Raw genomic sequence first — 23,592 nt, 5'->3', positions numbered from 1 at the left:
CAGATGGCTGTGGGTGGGAAATGCCTGCACTTTCTAAAGCATTGGAGATCAGTGTGATGTGGTGCACTTGATGTCCCCCATCCCCCCAAAAAAAGACTGTCTGTCACAGGCTCATGGCACTGCCACTTGCCCCTGAGCGTGGGAATAGGAGCGTCCAGTCGTTCACATCTCCAGCATTCCGTTTAACCGAATCAATTAGGCAAGACAAGCTCCCCATCCCCCTGTCTCCTCCTCCTCCTTTTCCATTTTTGTCACTTCTATCTACGTCCTAATTATTTGAGTTTGGGATGCCAGGGCTGTTTCCTGGATAGATCTGATCAACCTGAAAGAGCAGCAGAGGAGGAGGAGGAGGAGGAGGAGGAAGGCAAAAGAGGAGCACACGTGGGCTTTGCCTGGAAATGTCACTTTCATTTCCAGAGCTGGAGGCAAAGAAAGACACAACATTATAAGAGTTTGACAAGACGATTTCGTCTCCATCGTGTCTTTCTGCTTCACTGGCATCCTCAGGGAAACCCTCCCAGAAAAGGGAAGCATCTGTCCTTTGCATTGCCAATGCTAACATGAAATAAAAATAAATTATATGTAGCCATTCCCCATGTCAGCTCTGTCCCTTTAAGAATGAACTGGTGGTGGGCCAAGTTGCAAAGCAAGCACACAGTTTTATTGCTGCTCTACAAGGCAGGGCCAGTTAAAGACTAAAACATAAACATTAGAGTATTCCTATAGATGAACTACAATTTTCTATATGGGAATGCTGGGAATTGTAGTCTGGGTATCATGTTGCTGTAGACGTGTCAATAGATACACACCCTCCTACAAACAAACACAAAAGAAATACACTTGTGGAAACATACTGTACTCGTGGGATTTAATAAAGGAGAAAGCATTTTCACTGAAAAAAATTAGCTTAACGTTTCGACCGCCAGCTGAGACCTTCTTCAGAAAAAAATGTTCACATAACCTTTTGCTCTTACAATACAATTGTAGATTCAGTCCTGAGTGCAGTCTTGTCTCCTGTGTGTCTATAGGATCCTACCATAGTTATGATAGCAGGAAAATATACAGTGTTAACACATTATATGCTGAACATCAAAACTTGCACATACATTACCACCAGCACCATTTTTTCCCCATGGAGGATTTGATGGCTTTGATAATAAAACCCAGCAGCATGATTTCAAATCCGTGCTCTGTTGCATGTGTTTAAATGCAAGGCAATACAATCCATTCAGCATGAGTCTAGATAAATGCATTCATGGGCTCGACACAGTCATTATATTGGCAGTCCCTGGGCGATATATTCCTTAGATGACGATCTGGAAGGAGTTTTTACTTTCGGTTATCTAGCTTTATGAAACCAGTATACTCATACAGCTAGATAACCAAAGATAACAACCACTTCCCACACACACACACACTGATCCTGCTGGAACATCCACAACAGCTTGGTGTCTAGTGCCACTGATTCCTCTTTCCTATGGCATTTCTGCTCTTGAGTGATCAACATAATAAGCATCCAATGAGATCTGTTGCCTTTAAAGTTTATCCCCAACTTTCCTCTTGGCCAGTTATTCCGAGAGCAGTAATCATCACCAAATTGTTGTGCCAGAGATGAGAAAACACAAACAGCTCCCAAGATGCATGGATCAGCCTCCATCTCTTCCCAGGCCTCTATTTGCATTGTAAATTGCTTCATTCTCACCCAACACTCCTCAAGCATTAGGAAGATGTAAAAGCTCAGCCACAGGAAAAAAAATCCAATTTCAGTCCAAAGTGACAAGATGATTCAATGGTCTGATCCTGATCCTCCTGTATTATGCATGGCAGGGCTTTATTTTCCCCCTGAAAACGGTGGCAGCTTGATGACAAAACATCTCTGGTGCGTGTGTTTAGGGGGTAACTCCTCGCAGGACTCGTATGGAGGGGGTTGGAGAAGAGGGAGATGCTGCTAGATTGCTTCTCGTGCTTCTCATGCTGCTGCTGCTGCCGCCGCCGGTCTGAAAAAAAGGAGAAAGAGGGCCATCATTGGAGGGAGGCTTTTCATTGCCAAAAATGGCAAGGTTAAAGGTCCCAGACAGCAGGAGACCAAGGTAACAATGATGTCATGAGAAAAAATAATAATAATAAAGGTCTGAAGTACGGGGCTATTGATATGCATGAGCGATCAGCAGCGGTGAGCTGCCTCCTCTCGCCTTCAGCACCAGCAGCTCAGGGACAGCTCCTCAACAACCTGCTCTTTCTTGGGTTTCTGCTGATGCCTGCGGCCCAACCGCCGTCTAACACATCTGCCCTGGAGCCCCAGCTCACCTTCTCTCTCTTTCTCTCTCTCTCCCTCTCTCTACGGACATACAAGGCAAAGGAACTGAGATCTTGGGGACGTCACTCCCTGCATGTCTCTTCTGGCAGTAGACTGGTCGTGCAGTAATAGGATGCACTTGGCTGTTGCTTAAAGCAGGCCCTTGTAGGCTTGGCACAGGGAAAGAAATCAATGCAACTCTATCAACCCATGTGAGTGTGTATGTGTGTCTATATATATATATATATATATATATATATATATATATATATATATATATATATATATATATATATATATATATATATATATATATATATATATCCATATATATATATATATATCCATATATGTGTGTGTCTATATATATATAATATATCTATAAACACGCCAGAATTGAGAGCTACAAATTCTCTCTATATCCAAATGCCCCCCCCCCACCCTCCAAAAAAATAATATTCTCATGGTTCCAGCACTACCGTATTGTGCATGAACAGATGAGTATGTGTGTGTGCCAGGGGTTTGTGTATTGATCAACGCAATTGGAACAAGAATGCCTATAATGTAACGAGAATTACAATAAAAAAAATTGACACTGGGTCTTTATTTTACATGAAACGTAAAATGTGTTTGTGCGAGATCATTCAGCGACTTCACATTAGGTAAATGTCAGCTTGTTGGTTTTTTGTTTTTTATCTCATTCGTCTCGCGGAAGATTCATTTCAATAAAGCTGATGTGTGGCACGAGCTGTTTAAATAAATTGTGATATTTAATAAATTGTATAGCTGCCAATATATTGCTTGTGCCCTGTACAGGACACACTGTATCACTAAGTGCTTATAGGGGACAGAGACAGCTATGTATTTACACTTGAGAATACTAATGGGTAATAATGAGGCCCTTATGATATGAAGCTGGGTGGGGGGGGGAAGGTCACATGGGTGAACTGGACAACCCCCCAATCTTGCAAACCCTAAAACCTCACCAATGCTGTATCTTTTCACTATCACTTCTATATATTTTAAAATAACTCTCCAGATGTAAACAGGTAACCTCTCCATCTCTGACAAAACCCCCTCTCTTTCTCTCACCCCCTATATCTAGGTCATTTGCAATGGATGTTTTCTTCAATGCTCTCTCCTTATGAGCAAACACACACACACTCACACACACACACACACACATACATACACACACACAAATATCAGCACCATGTAGTTCAGCTGGGCCTCATCTAAACATTCTTGAACTGGTTTTTCTAATTAGGTGCGATAAAAAAAGCACATGTTCTACCAGATATATTAAACTCACCTACCAAAGAGGCCTTTTCTGTTCTGCCAAATTATGTGTTTCTGAGTGCTGTGGGTGTACATACCATTACAATAAGCAGCCAAAAGAAATAATTATCACTGGGAGATATTTTATATAAACCAATGCTCACACACTCCCTCCTGCTTTGTAGGGTACCCATGTTTGGGAAGGTAATCATTCCCACACTAAATCTGCTAATATGGGGAAGGGTACAGAATAAAGGTATATGAAATATTCTCCTTGGATATACTGTAACTGAAAAATAGTTTCTGAGCAAAACGAGTAAATATGCTCATGTGCAGACACCTACAGTATCTCCCATTAAATTGGCTCCTGTTTCATGTTTTATTTCAATAGGGTAAAGGCACATTTTCTCTGACCATGAGATGTGCCTGCCCCAGGCCCAGAGAGAATTGTACAGCCACGGATACAGGAAACTGTTGTACAATCAAACGCACGCGATTTGCTAGCGATCAACTGACAGCGATCTACATAACTGCATTCTAATGTCACCGACCAGCACCCTCATGTCCGATATCTGAGCTGAAGGCAGCATGAGGGCAGTTGAATGGGAAATATAAACATAGGCCGGAATGGGGAATTACCTGCTATGTGAGATCCAGAAGGCCGGCAACATTCCCATCCACGCCTGAAAATAGACACGGAATCAGTATTTAATTATAGGACCACGCTGCCCACTTGGAAAAGTCCAAATATTCTCTCAAAATATTCTTGCCGCAAAAAAAAGGTTTATAAAGAGAATTATTTTATTTTTCATCTCCAGATTAAAAAAAAAAAAAGGATTGTAAAGTATAACAAATAGAAAGATTGTATTCATTGTCCTTACCCCCCAAAAAAAAGAATGACTGAATAAAATAATAAATACAAAAATGTTCCGCAAATCAGATTTGTAACCAGGTTTAGCTCTGATCAGTCCTCTGCACAGAAAACAATAGGTTACAATATAAGTGAAAAATGGTCATTTATTGTATAACAATATTCCTAAAGTGGGGATTCCCAGGGAAAATAGCAATTCTACTTGGAGCTCAGTTGCTAAATCAGAGCCCTGATCTGAGCAGAAACCCACAATCTGGAACATTGCTGAAAAAAGCTGCCGCCTCTGCTGCACTTTCTATGGGAACACACAGTTCAGCCCTAACCTGAGTCTGTTTTGTTGTGTTCTATATTATATCTGTATATTGCATTCTCCTCAATAGTTGTGTGAGAGCTCAGCAGAACCTTCAGATAATGTGTCTCCCAGCGAGCTGACCTAAAGTCAATCACAAAAGCTATTATGGAAATACAACTCTAAATTAAAGAAAAAAAAGAAAAAAGAATAATATATATATATATATATATATATATATATATATATATATATATATATATATATATATATATATATATATATATATATATATTTGTGTGTCACAGCTAAAAAACTTGCAAATATATATATATATATATATATATTACAGTGAGCATATGTAGTATAATTTTAAAAAAAAAGTAATTATGAGAGCAAGTGGATTTTTGTTAATGGAACCAGTGTAATTTAAATTCCGGCTCCTCTGCTGTGATTGGTGGATTTATTGTGTCATATCAGGTCAGATGATCTTAAGTGTAATGAGGAAAAGAATAGTTACACTTCATGCTCACTGTGACTGTACAACAGGCCTGTGTATGAAGCAGCTCCAGCAACTGGGTCAGCATGCTGACTATGGGATATCCAGTCCAGAGAGCCATGTAGCTGCTAAGGAAATACAATTCCCAGCATCCCCCCTAGCTCTTCTTCTTTCTGTAATTCCACAACAGCTGCAAGGTGGCAGTTTACAATACCTTCCTAAATCGGTCAGGTTCTGAATATAGAGGGCGATCTCCCCCCCCCCAAATGCCTATTGAAGAAAACCTAAAATATTTTCACAGTCCTGCATGCCCACTATGCAGTTTAGTAGCCAGCAGCTTGGATCCTGGCAAACTGCAATGTACTTACTTGCGCTCAGTTATCTCTTCTTCATTTCACTTGCACCAACAACAAGACCACATCCCCAATAAGGACTGACACACAACTTATTCCTCTGCCCACACAACAAATAATCCTGCCGGAATATTTCTTGTTTGGTCTCCAATTTTCAAATTTGGCTGCAAATCATTTCCAGAAAAGTATGGGTAAAAAATAAAATAAATCAATCAAATAAATAAAAAGATCCCATGAGAGAGAGGATTAATAAGCCTTGAGTAGAGAGTGAAGTGCTTCACTGAAGGGGTCTGCAAGTTTTTTTGGGGGACTGGCCAAGGACGAGACCAACCCTCTCTGCTGAGGAGGAGGACGTGCTTAGAAATCCAACAATTTCCCCTAATTCTTTTGTTACTGATGAACTGAAGCCCCATTGTCCTCCCATTGCCACGGTCCCTTTCAGCTCCCACTGTTGGCACAGATAATGAATTTGCACCAAAACCCCTTCCAGTCCTCGTGTGACAGACTGAACAAATGAGAAATGTCTGGGCTCTGGCCGATCGCTGCTTTCATTCCCACCATTTATTCCCAGCTATTTATTCCCACACACAAGCAGCGCTGTTCTGTCTCTCTGTCTCGCAGCTAAAGCAGAAAGGATCTTATTTACTCTTATTAGGAACGTGTTTGTTATTTGTCAATTGCATTCCAATCCATTACAGTATAATTTATGTGTTATATTATTTATTGAGAAACTTACCCTCACTACCCAAATGCAATACCACATACAGTACCACATCTCTTACACACTCAATTCTGATCTTGCCCACTCTCACACCTTGTGTCTAATTCCCTTTCCTTTAGATTGTAAGCTCCTTTGCACAGGGCCTTCCTCACCTTTTTTACCGGTATTGGTTGTGATGTATGTAGCTCCATATGTTCTATGTATGCAATTTAGTTGTATAAACACATTTACTTTACAGCGCTGTGAAATATGCTGGTGTTATATAAATAAATGTTAATAATAAAATAATTAGGACATATAGGGATTTGTCTGTTTCCTGGCACATTTTTTTGTAAAAATTCTTTAACAGATGTGGGAGTACCTGTGCAATACAGTTTGGCAGGGTGTGGGTGTAGCATAAATAATCACAATGCTGCAACAATAAGATGCAGTGTAATGTCACACAGGGTGCAACAATGTCACATACAACTGTGCCAGGGAGTATGCTGCGGCTGATGCAACAAAGTCTGGGTAATGACCTATGGGATAGGGGCAGATTTAGCAAAATGTGAGATTAGACAACACAAAAAAAAAACCACTCACTTTCTATTCATTCCTATGCGTTTTTTAAAACTGTATTTATCAAATGGTGAACTGCACACCAACTTTCACCCACTGAAAAGTGGGCAACTGGACTTGCTGAGTAATTATTGAAGACGTTTCACTACTCATCCGAGCAGCTTCTTCAGTTCAACTGACTGGTGTGGGAAGTCCTCGGCACATAAACTCTTCCACTAATCCAATCACAATGGCACATTGTAACTCTCCAGAGAGGTGACATCTGAAAGTGGGGGAAGTTTTCTTGGTAAAATCTAATCTGACATTTTAAAATATCTGCCCTATGAGCAGATTCGCATGAACTTTCATCGCTTTCCCCCAGGCGTTTTTCATTTTAGCCAGCGGAGGGCCAGGGGAAGGCAGTTCGGGGAAATTGTTGCCCAGAAGAAGAGAAGATTTGTTGCTGGGGCGACTAATCTCCTGAATCTGCTCGTGTGGCCAGATCCTATGGGGCTCCTAGTGCCATCCCACCGGCGATTTTCATTCTTCGTTTTCCGAAGTCGCCCGAAGTTGGAAACTTCGGGCGACTTCGGAAAATGAAGCGCCCTGTGTGCCATCCCGCCGGCGATTTTCATTCTAGCTGGTGGGAAAGCAGGGGAGGCAGTTCGGGGAGATTAGTCACCCCGAAAAAAAGGAGATTTGTCGCAGAGCTACTAATCTTCCCGACTTGTTGCGGATGTCTCTGCCCTTAGTATGTTATAGAATGGTCAGTTCTAAGCAACTTTTCAATTGGCCTTTATTATTTAATTTTTTAAAGTTTTTAAATTATTTGCTTTCTTCCTCTGAGTCTTTCAAGATTTCAAATGGGGGTCACTGGCCCCATCTAAAAACAAATGCTCTGTTAGGCTACAAATGTATTGTTGTTGTTGTTACTTTTTATGGCTCTTCTTTCTACACAGGCCCTCTCCTAGTCATATTTCAGTCTCTTATTCAAACCAATGTCTGGTTGCTAGGGTGATTTAAATCCTAGCAACCAGATTGCTGAAATTGCAAACTGAAGAGCTGCAGAATAAAAAGCTAAAAAACTCAAAAATAATAAAAAATGAAAACCAATTACAAATTGTCTCAGAATATCTTTCTCTACATCATACTTCAAAGATGAACAACCCCTTTAAGGCTATTCTTAAAGGGGTGGTTCTCCTTTAAGGTAACTTTTAGTATGTTATAGAATAGAAAATTCTAAGCAACTTTTCAATGGGTCTTCATTATTTTTTTTGTTAATAGTTTTTGAATTATTTGCCTTTACTCTTTCCTGCATTCAAATGGAGGTCACTGACCCCATATAAAAAAACAAATGCCCTGTAAGGCTACAAATGTACTGTTATTGCTACTTTTTATAATTCATCATCATCATCATCATTTATTTATTTATATAGCGCTGTCAAGTTATGCAGTGCTTATAATTCCTCTTTCTATTCAGGCTTCCCCTTTTCATATTCCAGTCTCTTATTCAAAACAATGCATGGTATTGCTAGGGTAATTAGGATTTTTTTTAGAATGCTGAAACTGCAAACTGGAGAGCTGCTAAATAATAAGCTAAATAACTCAAAAAAACACAAATAATAAAAAGTGAAAACCAATTGCAAATTGTCTCAGAATATCACTCCCTACATCATACTAAAAGTTAATTTAAAGGGATACTGTCATGGGGAAAAATTTTTTTCTCAAAATGAATCAGTTAATAGTGCTGCTCCAGCTGAAATCTGCACTGAAATCCATTTCTCAAAAGAGCAAACAGATTTTTTTATATTCAATTTTGAAATCTGACATGGGGCTAGACATTTTGTCAATTTCCCAGCTGCCCCAAGTCATGTGACTTGTGCTCTGATAAACTTCAATCACTCTTTACTGCTGTACTGCAAGTCGGAGTGATATCACCCCCTCCCTTTTCCCCCCCAGCAGCCAAACAAAAGGGAACAATGGGATGGTAACCAGATAGCAGATCCCTAACACAAGATAACAGCTGCCTGGCAGATCTAAGAACAACACTCAATAGTAAAAACCCATGTCCCACTGAGATACATTCAGTTACATTGAGAAGGAAAAACAGCAGCCTGCCAGAAAGCATTTCTCTCCTACAGTGCAGGCACAAGTCACATGACTGGGGGCAGCTGGGAAACTGACAAAATGTCTAGCCCCATGTCATATTTCAAAATTGAATATAAAAAAATCTGTTTGCTCTTTTGAGAAATGGATTTCAGTGCAGAATTCTGCTGGAGCAGCACTATTAACTGATTCATTTTGAGAAAAACATTTTTTCCCATGACAGTATCCCTTTAAAGGCGAGCACCTCCTTTAAGACTGTGACAGGGAGGGTGGAGTAGAAAGTTTTGGAAAGTTCCATGTGGCATCAGTATGTGGGGGTGTAATGGTACTTGGAAAAGCAGAGATAAGCAGGAACAGAGCAGAACTGTGTGTGTGTGGGAGGTAATTAGAAAGTAAAGGTGGCCATACACGGAGGGATCCGCTCGTTTGGCGATGTCTTGAGGTGGGCAATATCAGGCTGATCCAATCGTGGGCCCTACGGCCCAAGGATCGGATCCTAACGAATAGTAATGGGCGGTCGGATCGCGGGACCGGATCAATGAATAGATGTGGCTGCGATCCGACGGGATTTTTCGTCCCATCCGATCGATCCATCGGAGGGCCCCATATATGGGCCAATAAGCTGCTGACATGGTCTGTTGGCAGCTTTTATCGGCCGTGTATGGCCACCTTAAGAGAGAAACAAAGCAGGGAGAAAAGGGACAGGGAATAGTAATAAAAAGAGGGAAAATAGAACAGGACTGGTTTGTGGGCCTGTGCAAAGCTAAAGTACACAGCAGTCATCTATCCCAGGTGCCCATATGATATGAAGTCTAGATACACAGCAGCAGATATCAGGTCCAGTCCAATTACACAGCATGTATGTAGTCCAGGTACTCAGCAGGTATCAAACACAACAATGAGGCAAATAGGAGGGACAGAAAGCTCTGTGAGTCCCCTCCCACACCTGCACTGTACATCATAGTTATCATTGGCCCAGGCCTGAAGTGCAGTGTGCTGAAATTCAGGAATCAGACCCCCATCCAGATGTTCCTGAAGCATTTGCACTGGGCATTTTATACAGCTACATGTCTGCCCCCTGTCTCTTACTTTTATATTCTTATGGCACGTGCTTCTTTGTTCTGCATCTCTATTCATCTTCCTGTTCTATGTTTCATTCACGTGTTTATCATCTACGCATCCTCCTCAACAAACAGTGATTATATTTCAGCCATCTTACTCATTACCAAATATATGTAATATTTTATCTCTCAAATCAATCATCTATTTATGGAACCTATTAATAAAGTAAATGAGTAGAATATAGAAATGTTCTGTATGTTAGTGATTTCCTGTATCCCTTTTTAAGGTTCTCCTTTTACTCTCATCACACAATACATCACACACACAAACTGAAATAGTCACCAAAACAAGGAAAACACTGCTACTGTATTCAGTGAAACCTTCTCCCCACAGCCCTTCCAATATGAATATTTCCCACTGGCTACTGTCTTTCATTTCCCATGATTCCACAGTAAATTGCCTGTATGTGTCTTAACTCTTTAGCATATTGCAATCAGTTTTAGGAAAGGAGAAGAATTAAAACCATGACTGCTCTGTGCCATTATACACTCTACAGTGCACATTGGTTTGTTCCAGGCTGGGTGACTATGTCACAGTAATAGAGAAGGCTTGGGTGCTTTAGCTTTAACCCCTTCAGCACTGATATGGGCTTTGCATGCCCGGAGCTAATTATGAGCTGACACTGTGATTAGAAATGTCTCAGAGGTGGGGGCATCTTAAGGTGGCCATACACGGGCCGATAAAAGCTGCCAACAGACCGAGTCGGCAGCTTATTGTCCCGTGTATGGGGCCCCCCCGACGGGCTTCACCGATCGAGATCTGGCAGAAAGTAGGCCAGATCTCGATCGGCCGGGACTGAAAATCCTGTCGGGAACGCGCCCGCATCTGTTCGTTGATGCGGTCCTGCGATCCGACCGCCCGTAAAGCTACTGTTAGGATCCGTTCGTTGCGCCCACTATCGGATCAGCCCGATATTGCCCACCTCAAGGTAGGCATATCGGGGAGAGATCAGCATCGCCAAACGAGCGGATCTCTCCGTGTATGGCCACCTTTAGGGATGAGTCCAATCATCTGTACAGTGTTGTCTGTCTGTCTAGATAAAATTATAGATCAGCATCACAGGCTATGGAAAAAAACAAATAACAGAACATAGTGCAATATTGTTAATAATTAGTGCAGTCACCAAAGTGTTACAGCACTAATCTGTGTGTGTCTTGACTCATAGAAAGTCTATGCACAGATTTTTTCCTGTGTGTTCTAAAGTGCTATAGTAAAATTACAATAGCACCTTAGAAAACACACAAATCCGTTTTTGCAATTTTAACTCTGTTATACATATTGTCTGTCTGTCCGTCCATATCAGTTCTCTGCCTTGTTAGACAGGGATGAGGGTAAATTAATGTTGGAGGAGGCTTCCAATAGATAGTATTGCATGGCAGAATTCCTAACTGTATACTTATATATGGCAGTTGGCAAACCTTTGTGGGGGGTGAGGGGGATTGTGTCACTATGTGCCTTAATTTGTTCTATATAATTATATTGTTATAAAAAGCCATGAATATCTTGTAAATTATATAGTGAATAAAGTACCCCCTTTTGTAAAATATAAAGATATTATAAGTTACCGAGGAGTTTCATGACCATATAAAAACACGAGGCCGAAGGTAACTTCTAATATCCTCATATTTTGCAACTGGGGGTACTTTATTTATTATAATACACAAGTTTCAGTGAGTCATGTGACAGAAATGACATCAGAACTCACCGTTTATAACTGATGACATCAGAACTCACTGTTTATAAGGCTATAACTTACAGGATATTCATGGCTTTTGTGTATTATATTCTTATAATACACAAAAGCTATGAATAGCTTGTAAATTATATCATTATATTATGGTCATGAAACTCCTCGGTAACTTATAATATCCTTATATTTTACAAGAGGGGGTACTTTATTCACTATATAATGTTTTTATTAGATGGGCATAGCAGTGTTATAGAACATGACACCCATTAGATGTGGGAATATTTAGAATTAGGATCTTGCATACAAATTAAAATAAGGATATGACAGCAATGGGCAAGTTGAAGTCCTCCAGCTATTTCTGAACTCCCAGCAGTCTCTGTTGTTGTGACACCCCCCCCCATATAACTGGTTTAAAGCTATAAGACAGCATTGCTGATCATCCATGGAATCCATGACCTGTATAAAGACATTACTTTAGCTAACATCAAACCCAGACTTGTGCTATTAACAGTTTATTGGGAGCCCCCTGGAGTCTGAGACTGGCATAAGGCCAACTGTCAGTCTGTGGCCCAATAAAATTCGTTGGTGCTGGGTTTAGGGCCTAGATATTAATATGGAAACTTGTATTTGTCTATATATATATATATATATATATATATATATATATATATATATATATACTGTATATTGTATATATATATTTATAGAGATAGATAGATAGATAGATGATAGATAGATAATAGATAGATAGATAGATAGATAGATAGATAGAGAGAGAGAGAGAGAGAGAGAGAGAGAGAGAGAGAGAGAGAGAGAGATAGATAGATAGATAGACAAAGATAGATAGATAGATAGACAAAGATAGATAGATAGATAGATAGATAGATAGATAGATAGATAGATAGATAGATAGATAGAAAGATTGAAAGATTGATATATAATAGATAGATAAATAGATTGATAGATAGATAGATAGATAGATAGATAGATAGATAGATAGATAGATAGATAGATAATAGATAGATAATAGATAAAAGATAGATAATAGATAGATAGATTGATAGATAATAGATAGATAGATAGATAGATAGATAGATAGATAGACAAAGATAGATAGATAAATAGATAGATAGATAGATAGATAGATAGATAATAGATAGATAGATAGATGATAGATAGAGATAGATAGGTAGATAGATAATAGATAGATAGATGATAGATTGATAGATAGATAATAGATAGATAGATAGATAGATAGATAGATAGATAGATAGATGATAGATAGATAATAGATAGATAGATAGATAGATAGATAGATAGATGATAAATAGATAGATGATAGATAGATAGATAGATAGATAGATAGATAGATAGATGATAAATAGATAGATGATAGATAGATAGATAGATAGATAGATAGATAGATAGATGATAGATAGATAGATAGATAGATAGATAGATAGGATTTTGCAGGGTTTGTGAATATGTGAGTTTCTGTGTGTAGTTATATCTGTAAATATATGGAGATGTAAATACACATACGACTGTATTTGCCAGTTGTGTCATATATATATATTTGTATGCTTCATTGTGTGTGTGTGTGTATGCTTATCCAATCCCTGTACAGCTTTACCGGGACTTATTCTTAAAGGACCACGAGGGTACAGGAAATCTTAATAGGTGAAAAGCTTCCATGCAGAGAGCTGCTGTGCAGCACGCTCAAAGCGGGGGGGGGCGGTTAATCAAGTAAGTGAAGCATGGCCAGGCCTCCCCTTAAACACTAAACCCTGGCAAGTAATTGTTTTTAAAATTTGGGGGGATCTGGACATTTTTTTTTTACTTGCAGGGGGGCCCCTGATCACCAATGGCTTTTTATAACTTGTGGGGGGGGCCAGGCCATCAAATTTTTTTTTTACTTGTAAGGGGGGCCACCAATGTTTTTTTTTAAAAAAAAACTTTTAGGGGGGGGGGCCTGGCGTCAATGTTATATATTTTTTTTAACTTATAGGGGGGGGCCTGATCACCAATTTTTTTTTTTAACTTGTAGGGGGGCCCTGACCACCAATTTTTTTAAAACAAATTGTTATTCGGGGCCCTGGCACCACAGTTTTTTTTTAACTTATAAGGGGACCTGACCATTAATAGCTTTTTATAACTTGTGTGTGTGTGGGGGGGTTACCTTTTTTAGCACTGATGTCTGTGTGGTCTTCTAACTGTACTGTGGAGTGGGCAGGATCTGGGGTGGGGCCCAGGGGGCCCTGAAAATTAGGGATGTCGCGGACTGTTCGCCGGCGAACTTGTTCGCGCGAACATCGGCTGTTCGTGTCCGCCGCAAGTTCGCGAACGTCGCGCGACGTTCACGTCAAAATCGTTCGACCATTCGATCGCTAAAATCGAAGGATTTTCGTTCGAATTGAACGATCGAAGCCATTGGATTGAATGAAATCATTCGATCGAATGGCTTCGATCGTTCGATTCGAACGAAAATCGTTCGATCGAACGATTAAAATCCTTCGATCGTTCGAATCGAACGATTTTCGGATGTTCGAAGTTCGCAAACTGTTCGCGAACTGTCCGCATTTTTTGCCGGTGTTCGCGAACGGCGTTCGCGAACACATTATCGGCGGTTCGCTACATCCCTACTGAAAATGTTGTTGTATGGCCCAGTGATTTCTAATGGCGGCCCTGTAATTGGCTGTAGCACAAAATGTTGATCATCTATGTGTCGGTTTTCTTTTTTGCTCCCTCCCGTTCTGCCTCCTCTCCCCTGTGCTCCATTCGCAGCTCCACCAGCAGGGTCACAGCCGCTGACGTCACGGCCCGGGCTTCATTTACATACATCAAGGAAATGAGGCCATTGAAGCAATATATGCTAATCCGGCGGAGTCCTGCGCCCTGGTGCCCACCCTTTTTCTTACTGAATTGTGCGCTACTTTTTCTTTTCCATTTTCTCTCTTTTTTTTTTAAACATGACCAAAAACAAAAAATCCTTTAAAAAGGAAGGAGGAGGCTGCCCGGTGCCAACATGAAGCTGCGCTGCTCGGAAGGACTGCGCGGAGCGAGGAGACGGCGCTAGCAGAGGATGAGCTTCAGTAGGGCTGGACTCGCCTATGAATAAATAAGGTCTCGGCACTGCGCCATTCCCTTCTCTCGCTCCTGTTGGCTCCAGTCTCTATTAGCTTTAAATACTGATGCATATGTAAAGGTAGATTTGCATTTTTCTTCCTTTATTACCTTCAATACTGACTATTAAAACCCTGTTGTGCTGCTATGTACAGCGCCCCCTCCTTTGTGCCTTCCGGGGGGCTCAGGCATTGATTTCTAGCTAATAACACGAATAAAAAGCCCGACATATACATGACTGCATTTAACCCTTTGGCACAAGGCACAAAACCATTAGACTAAAATATCATTCCTACTTTGCATTTTAACTTGTTTTATTGTTCTATTTCATTGTTAGCGATGGGGGGGGGGTATTTATTTTGATAATAATATTAATAATAATAATAATCATAATATTTCCGGGGTTTCTTGCTATTTCATTTTAATGTATAAATGCTACATATCTGCGCACATTCTGTCATGCCTTTCCCATGCCTATTTTATTGTTAAATAAACAAATATATAATTGTATCTATAATATTGGGCTTGTTACATTCCGGTCTATTGCAAAATTTAAATTTGGGGGGGGGCATGTACCTAAATAGGAAGGTTCCCATAACATACAAATAGGGTGCATTGTACATTAAGAGAAAATAATCCACCATAGCAAGAGAAATCAGCAGAATTAACGCATATGAATCCCACACTTACCTGTACATGTTACATTATTGGGCTCTAACGTGTCCCTCCCCAGAGCCCTCTGTGCAAATAGATTTCCATATTCACAGAAGCATTAGGGCACCGGGGAGGGAGTCTGAATAAATAACTTAATTCATCTCTCTTAGCACAACCTGACTTTCACTGTAAGATCTATATATGTATCTCTATATGTATAAATATACACACATACATATATATATATATATATATTCACACACACGAATGTATATATTTGTTAGTTTCCCAAAATGTCTATATATAAATATTCTTAATATAAACTAATATAGACATGTTCAAATACATATCTGATATTTATATATCTCTCTATATATATATTTATATATGTGTGTGTACAGTATATAGAGACACACACACAGAGTATATTATGGACAGAAGCCCAGAGAGAGAGGGATACAGACACTCGGTGCTTCCCTGTGGTACAGTTATTATTAAAGGTGTGAGTGCCATGCCCTTCAGCCCCTGTTTCCCCCCAATACTGTTACGCAGCCCCCCCAAAATACCCCATTGCTTTCCTGCTTACCGCGGGGGTCGGCCGTGTCCTGGAGGTGAGTCTGGAATATAGTGCGGACACCAATGTTGGCAAGTCTGTTACCTTTCTGTGGGCCTGTGCCCTATTTGCCTGGGCCACAGCAAAGTCCCATTCTGCCTGTAGTGTTAGCCGTGATCCCCCCCCCTTGTCTCCCCCTCTCCCATTTGTCCCCCTGCCCCTCCTCCTATCCATTGCCAGACAGCCAGGCAACCCAGTCCCTGCGAATCACAGCTGCACTCACTGCCATTTGAATAAGAGTTTCAGCCTCCAAACACCTGACTTTTAAGCCACTTTGAACACCCCAATAAGTGAAGACGCGCCTGTCTGTCTCCCAAACGCACCAATTGCGCCACTGCAACTCCTGCTGCTGCTTCTGCTGCCATGCTAACGACAAAAACGCAAATAGCACCAGCCTGGCCCTACATGTAGGCCGATCCCTGCTATCAGCCCCTTATTCATTATGCTCCAAATCATCTTACTTTCATTTTCCACTCATTCCCCCCAGGCACAGGCACTAATTCCCCAGCTATAGGCACAACCAAGGAAAAACTATTTTAATTTCTTATACTGTCTCTATTTCCCTAAATGATTGCTGTGAGGTTTTTTTTTAATACTACAGTAGATGTTTTAAAGGTATATGTCAGCCCTTTTGCGGGTGCGAAAACGCTTTTCACTTTTTTGGAAGGAAGCCGGTTATTCGCAATATTTAGTTAACACGTCGTATAGTCCATATAATATGTATGTGTGTGTGTGCATATATATATACATATATATATATATATATATATAAATATATATATATATATATATATATATATATATATATATATATATATATATATATATATATATATATATATATATATAATAGGTGGCCATTACACATATAAATGAATTTATAAACACAACCATAGATACATGGTAGATAGATAGATAGATAGATAGATAGATAGATAGATAGATAGATAGATGATAGATAGATAGATTATATAATTGTTAGTTTTCTTAATTATATTTATTTTTCTGCTTTTAGCAAGGTAGATAGATAGATAGATAGATAGATAGATAGATAGATAGATAGATAGATAGATAGATAGATAGATAGATAGATAATTGTTAGTTTTCTTAATTATATTTATTTTTCTGCCTTTTAGCAAGGTAGATGATAGATAGATAGATAGATAGATAGATAGATAGATAGATAGATAGATATTTAGAAAGATAGATATTTAGAAAGATAGATAGATAGATAGATAGATAGATAGATAGATAGATAGATAGATAGATGATAGATAGATAGATAGATAGATAGATAGATAGATAGATGGATAGATATAGAATTGTTCGTTTTCTGAATTAAATTTATTTTTCTGCTTTTAGCAAGTGTACAAATTACGTTGAAGTTGACCTATATTTGGCCATAATTATAATAGTGTTTGGGGCACAATTTAAGTAAATCAATTCTATTTTAAAATGTATACATTTTCTTTGAAATCTGAAATCGCATGAAGAAGAATAGCGAATGAATGAAGGGAAATAGACTGCCAGGCAGTACTATAAGGCTCATATGGTGATTTTATATAGCGACTTTCTTTTGTTCCAATCAGTGAAATACACAGGCGGGTTTCTGCGCCTATTTAGAGACGTTGGGGTTTAATTGTAAATGAGCTCAGAATGTAGAATAAAAACATTGCTATTGTTGTGTTATCTGGTCCTGTAATAGTTTGACAATTGCCGCATTGGTGTAGAGTGAGAACGAAAATCAGTGAGTGTTGTGTAAATTGGTGTCACCCAGGGAAGGGCAGGTATTATTTGGGCAGGGCCTGGCTCAGTGAGTCTGTTCATTAGGAGACTGTGGCACCTGCTATTAATCAAGTCGCTTGTTAATTACTCGGCAGAGACTGGAGCAGAGGGAACACAGTGCTATAGGGAGCTCTATATGGCTAATACTAATACACCATTTACATTTAGTAATAGAATGAATGGAATTTTCGGGGATGCTCGATAAAAAAAAATCTTTGAATTTAACTGCGGCTTGTGGCATCTTGTTTGGCTCACCTGTGTCCTACTTAGCGAAACTTGGGGCAGTTCTGGACTTGCGACAAATAATTGTCTGGACTTGGGCTCACCGTGCGGCTGATGAATGGTCGCATCTTTGAAGCTTATGGCTGGGGGTGAAGGGGTTGGAGAACAAATTTAGTCAGCACACCGATTCTTAGTATCTTGCCTTGATGGTGCACGTTCTGCAACGACCACTTTCCATTGACAGACCATGTAATGTAGAAAATGAACAGCACCATCGATTTGGATGTAGTTTAAAAAGCCTTTATTTGTGCTCTTGTGGGCATCCCCCGCGACGTTTCAGGCCATGTGGCCTTTTATCAAGCTTGATAAAAGGCCACATGGCCTGAAACGTCGCGGGGGATGCCCACAAGAGCACAAATAAAGGCTTTTTAAACTACATCCAAATCGATGGTGCTGTTCATTTTCTACATTACATGGGGGTGAAGGGGTAACACACATGATGGGGGGAATTTACAGGCTGTGCTTTCTCCTTTGCTTTCAATGAGGGCACATTCGGCTGCGGGGAGAGAGCGACACCTGCTGGCCGTGGGCAGATGCAGAAGTCGTTGCTTTGCTCAGAGAAGAGAATTTTCTGCAGGTAAATAAATATTATCATCCAAGGCCTCTGCTGCCCACCAGTGAATTTGCACCATTGCACTGCACGCAGGCCTGTTTGTATTAATCACAAGGCACCAATGCTGATGGGAACATCACACCCCCTCTAATAAGCAAAGACAATTAGGCCAAAGCTCAGTTTATAAAGCAGCCACAAGGATGCAGCCTGGGGGGCTAAAGGGACTGTGAGCATTGTCCTTGTGGGTGACAATGACCTTGAGCAGCACCCACTGAGCCGAGACACCTGCAACATTACTACTCGGCTCATACACTCCAATGGAGGAGCACACGTGATGGGCAGTATAGGGTGTACAATACTCTAATCTCTACTCTAAACACAATATACACTAATATGAATTATCTAATTATGCACCATGACTTTTCTTAAAATAAACAATAACAGGTTCTTTAAGTTGATTTTAAAACGGTTACTCGTCAGAATTATTAATTCCGTGGATAGAGGAAAGTCAATAGGGTATTTAGCGTTATGAATTGTACAGAACGATCGCACAACCGCAGCCAACTCCACATATTGATCGTCCGACCTGTCTGTGCCCCTCACACTCATGTACATCTACCTGTCTGTCTGCTAGACTGATAGCCGGACAGATAGATTGACAATACAGCAGTTATGTTATTAGATAGATAGATGATAGATAGATAGATAGATAGATAGATAGATGATAGATAGATAGATAGATAGATAGATAGATAGATAGATAGATAGATAGATAGATAGATAGATACTGAAATGTAGATGTAAACACCGACAAAATAACTAGAGAATTAGCGGTGCCTCAAATACGAGATCTTGTGTTTTTTTTGTAAATTGTGTCGCATCGTCCCGATGTATTAGATGTATTAGAGATGAATTGGCTGTGCTTAGTAGCCAAGTGAAGGAATGGTTGATTTGTCGCCCAAATAAACAAACAAACAAACAAACAAACAAACACACAAACAAATAGGAATATACACACATTCCCTTAGGGCCTTGAGATGGGGGTATCGAAAGGGGTTTTTCGATCGTAACTATTCGATATTTCTCTCCAGCATTCCCTGCCAACCCTCCCAAAATGTTTCACATGCCCCAGTTCCTATTCTGCATCTCCGGGTGTAGTCTAGTCTGTTATATGTACTACATGTGTGTGTCAGCATGAGAGATTTGGATAACTGTACTCTCCTGTCTATCGACCTGTCTCTCTAATTACAATATATATATATATATATATATCCATTCTTGTACCCTGATGCCAATTAGATGATTTAGGAGGCAGGTACAAACATCACACCCCCCCCCCCAATGCCCCAGCACTGACTGGTGAGGTTCGTCTGCGAGTAACCCTTTCAGTGCCAGGTGCCAGGGGCTGTACAGTCCCACTGACTCGCACTACCTACTGCCAGCTTAAGTCAATATTAAATTGTGTTTTCGTAAGGCCAGTTACTGTATGGCAAAATGTATGGCAAAACTAGAAGAATTGGGTGAGAGCAACAAAAATTGTGTGTGTCTGAGAGTGGCAGAAATGGTGACTGTGTGTGTGATTGTTAGAGTGATAATATGTATGTGATGTGAGTGCTTGAGAGTGCTAGAGAGAGAGTGAGTGAGTGAGTGAGTGAGGGGGAGAGGAGAGACAGAAAGAATGTGAGTGCTTGAGAGTGCTAGAGAGAGAGTGAGTGAGTGAGTGAGGGGGAGAGGAGAGACAGAAAGAATGTGAGTGCTTGAGAGTGCTAGAGAGAGAGTGAGTGAGTGAGGGGGAGAGGAGAGACAGAAAGAATGTGAGTGCTTGAGAGTGCCAGAGAGAGAGTGAATGTGTGAGTGAGGGGGAGAGGAGGAGAGAGAAAGAATGTGAGTGCTTGAGAGTGCCAGAGAGAGAGAGAGTGAGTGAGTGAGTGAGTGAGTGAGTGAGGGGGAGAGGAGAGACAGAGAGAATGTGAGTGCTTGAGAGTGCCAGAGAGAGAGAGAGAGAGAGAGTGTGTGAGTGAGGGGGAGAGGAGGAGAGACAGAATGAATGGGATGTGTGAGAGAGAGAAGAGGGGGGTTGAAGAGATAATATGTGATTATATATATAAATATACCGTATATGTGTATGTTATACGGCGGACAGATATGCCCCTTCCAGCGGAATATATAGAGGCTGCTTCAGTTCTAATTTTGTCAGGGGGCAGAATCCCAATGCAAGGCCAGGGCTTATTATTCATGCAGCGCTCATGCCATTGGACTTACCCACAATCATGCCAACTGTATGGCAGGGCCTTCATGCCCCTTCCCAGCTGCCACACGGGCTGGCGATGAGTTTATCAGTTCCATGCCCACAGTCAGGTCCCAAGGCAACTGGCAGCAGGCGCAGGAAGTCGGCCAGAGAGCAGTCAGCTGACAGTCAGGGGTGACCGTTGGGTGTAGGAGCACAGGAGCGGGTGAGGAGCCGGGCACAGTCTGGTAACAATAAGCGCTTCCCTTGCCTTGTGCAGCAAGAATTTACTTTCAGGTCCTCAGATTGAGTTTAATGATTAAAATCGTGCAGTCCCACCTCCCATCACACACACACTTCAATCCTCTGTCCAATGGTAGATATTCCTGTACCTTTAGCAATGTCAACAACCAAATCTCACGGCTTAGGGGCACATCACAAATATTGCACCAAACCCTGGAACAACTGACAGAAACAAAGCCTTTGCTTTTCATGGCACTTTAACCAAAGCTGTGCCTGCTGCTGCCACTGAACGGGTAGGCACTGCATGAGAGGGCACTTAGGGGTATGTGACTGCCACTGAGTGGACTAAACTGCCCTGCAGGGCTAAGGCACAAACAATACATCAGTCTCCTGGAAAGGAGTGGTTTCTACTGATCCACCCATCCATCACCAAGGTGTGAGAGTGCCAGCCAGGAAACCCCCAGCTGCCAGTTGCTCCTCCAAAGCTCATGGCAGGCGTTTTCAAACTGTCAGCTGCCACCCACAACCCCTACGTCCGGGTTCAACGAACTAGAATCGGGCGAGCCAACGAACAAACAGGAACTTCGTGTGTTTCTATTAATTGCTCCTCTGCCAACTGCCTCTCACTGATAAGGAAATTAACGAAATCCCTTTAGGCGCTCTCCATGCTGCGACAAAACCCAGAGCAGTCAATTGCGCCTATTTTTATATTTTTTTTCAGAACCGAATAAAAATGCATGCGTGTACAATTATTACACTGATAATTGTATAATAAATACTGTAAAATACATTTAAAAAAAAAAAAAAAAACAGTCGTTGGAGAAGCCAAACCCCCCAAACTCCTCTGTGTCTGGCACTTCTGTCCCTGGGTCAGGTAATTACACAATTCGTATGGAGAAATGGGGAGAACTAAAAATAATAATAAAAAAAACACAAGCGCAAATTTGCAGCAGTTCAGTGAAACTCAGTTTAATCAGCCCAGTGGCTTCTGTTATAAAGTTATAAAGGCAAATGCCTGGTTGGTGGCTGTAATTGCTGCATTACCGTAAAGTATTACCTGTATTTGTTTTTAAAAAAATTTCCCCTTAGGGGGAATAATAAATCGCAGCCATTGCGCTCATTTCCTTAGCGATCACTTCTTTCTCTTCCTGAAGATTCACATTGAACGTTTATTCTCTTCAATATCTTTACCCATAATGACAGATTCGTTTTTTTATTGCAGTAAAAATCTAAGGACAAATACAGGCATTTTATTTTCCGTGTGTAGCGCTACATCCAATTAAACCTCATCAAGGTCACGCGCATCTAACGTCTAAGAATTATTTGACTATTTTGATTTTTTTTTTCTGTTTTTATTAACAGTCGCCGAATAAGGAAAATTTGAAGCTTCAGGACACGAAAATAAAAATCCACATTGTATCCTGTTCTTACTTTTTCTCCAGGTATCGGCAGTTTTTAATTGTGGCGCAGTTTGAGCGCAGAGTAGGCGCACAGGTCTCCCAGTCCCTGTTCCTGCCCCATCCAAATGTACTACTGTGTTAAATAGAAAGTGCTATTTACTGCTCGTATGATGAAACCGATTCAATCAGTTGTTTCTATGAGAGTACAGTGAATTGTGTTTGCTGCACCGCCTACAGTTACATATTCGTTGGAATGGAACCTCCCCTGATTACAGTAAAACAGTTGTTATTATAGTACATAATATGTCTCTATATACAGACACGCCGCCTGTATGCAATGACTTTGTGCATATTCAATAAAGCAAATACTTTCAGAATAAATACTGTTGAATTGTGCTTGCGCACACACAAGCCAATTGCCGGTTATACATTTCTTTGGAGTATTAAATACAGGGCTGGATTTACATAGCGGGTGCCCTAGGCCAACTGTCGTTTTTCACCCCTGTCCCCTCCCCTTCATTTGTGCCCATGCACACATTTTCATCATCAGGTCGGGAGCACTGGGGTTTGGAGCATGGGAAATTTAAAAAAAATTTTGTATCTCATGATCAGCCCCAGCACTTCCGAACCAATGCGAGAGCGGTTGGGCTTCATGCCGCCCTGTTAAATATTGCCTCCCTAGGCCCCGGCCGTCTTGGCCTTTCCACAGATCCAGCTTTGTAAACCCCCCACTGAATTCCAGGTAGTAAGGGCCTTTACTCCCAGTGTAGTTTGCTGCAGGGTTCAGAAAGAAGTTCACTTGCGTTCACTACTGCAGCTGATCTATCTATCTATCTATCTATCTATCTATCTATCTATCTATCTTATCTATCTATCTTATCTATCTCTATCTATCTTATCTATCTATCATCTATCTACTTCTTATCTATCTATCTATCTATCTATCTATC

At 40.6% G+C, this 23,592-nt stretch overlaps 2 long non-coding RNA genes across 2 annotated transcripts; one reads left to right on the top strand and one right to left on the bottom strand.

Annotated features, from left to right (window-relative positions):
* Positions 1-851: 851 nt before the first annotated feature.
* On the bottom strand, positions 852-16,437 carry LOC108707237. The gene is made up of 2 exons (XR_001934254.2): positions 16,126-16,437; positions 852-1,997 (listed from the first exon to the last, which is right to left on the bottom strand). It is a non-coding gene; the product is annotated as an uncharacterized LOC108707237 (long non-coding RNA).
* LOC121399510 lies at positions 14,881-23,144 on the top strand. Its single transcript, XR_005965098.1, has 3 exons — positions 14,881-14,967; positions 18,705-18,796; positions 22,605-23,144. It is a non-coding gene; the product is annotated as an uncharacterized LOC121399510 (long non-coding RNA).
* The last annotated feature ends 448 nt before the right edge of the window (positions 23,145-23,592 follow it).

This window comes from Xenopus laevis, chromosome 1S (assembly GCF_017654675.1).
Source record: "Xenopus laevis strain J_2021 chromosome 1S, Xenopus_laevis_v10.1, whole genome shotgun sequence".
Lineage (NCBI taxonomy): Eukaryota > Metazoa > Chordata > Amphibia > Anura > Pipidae > Xenopus > Xenopus laevis.
This window is presented reverse-complemented; position numbering and strand designations above follow the sequence as displayed.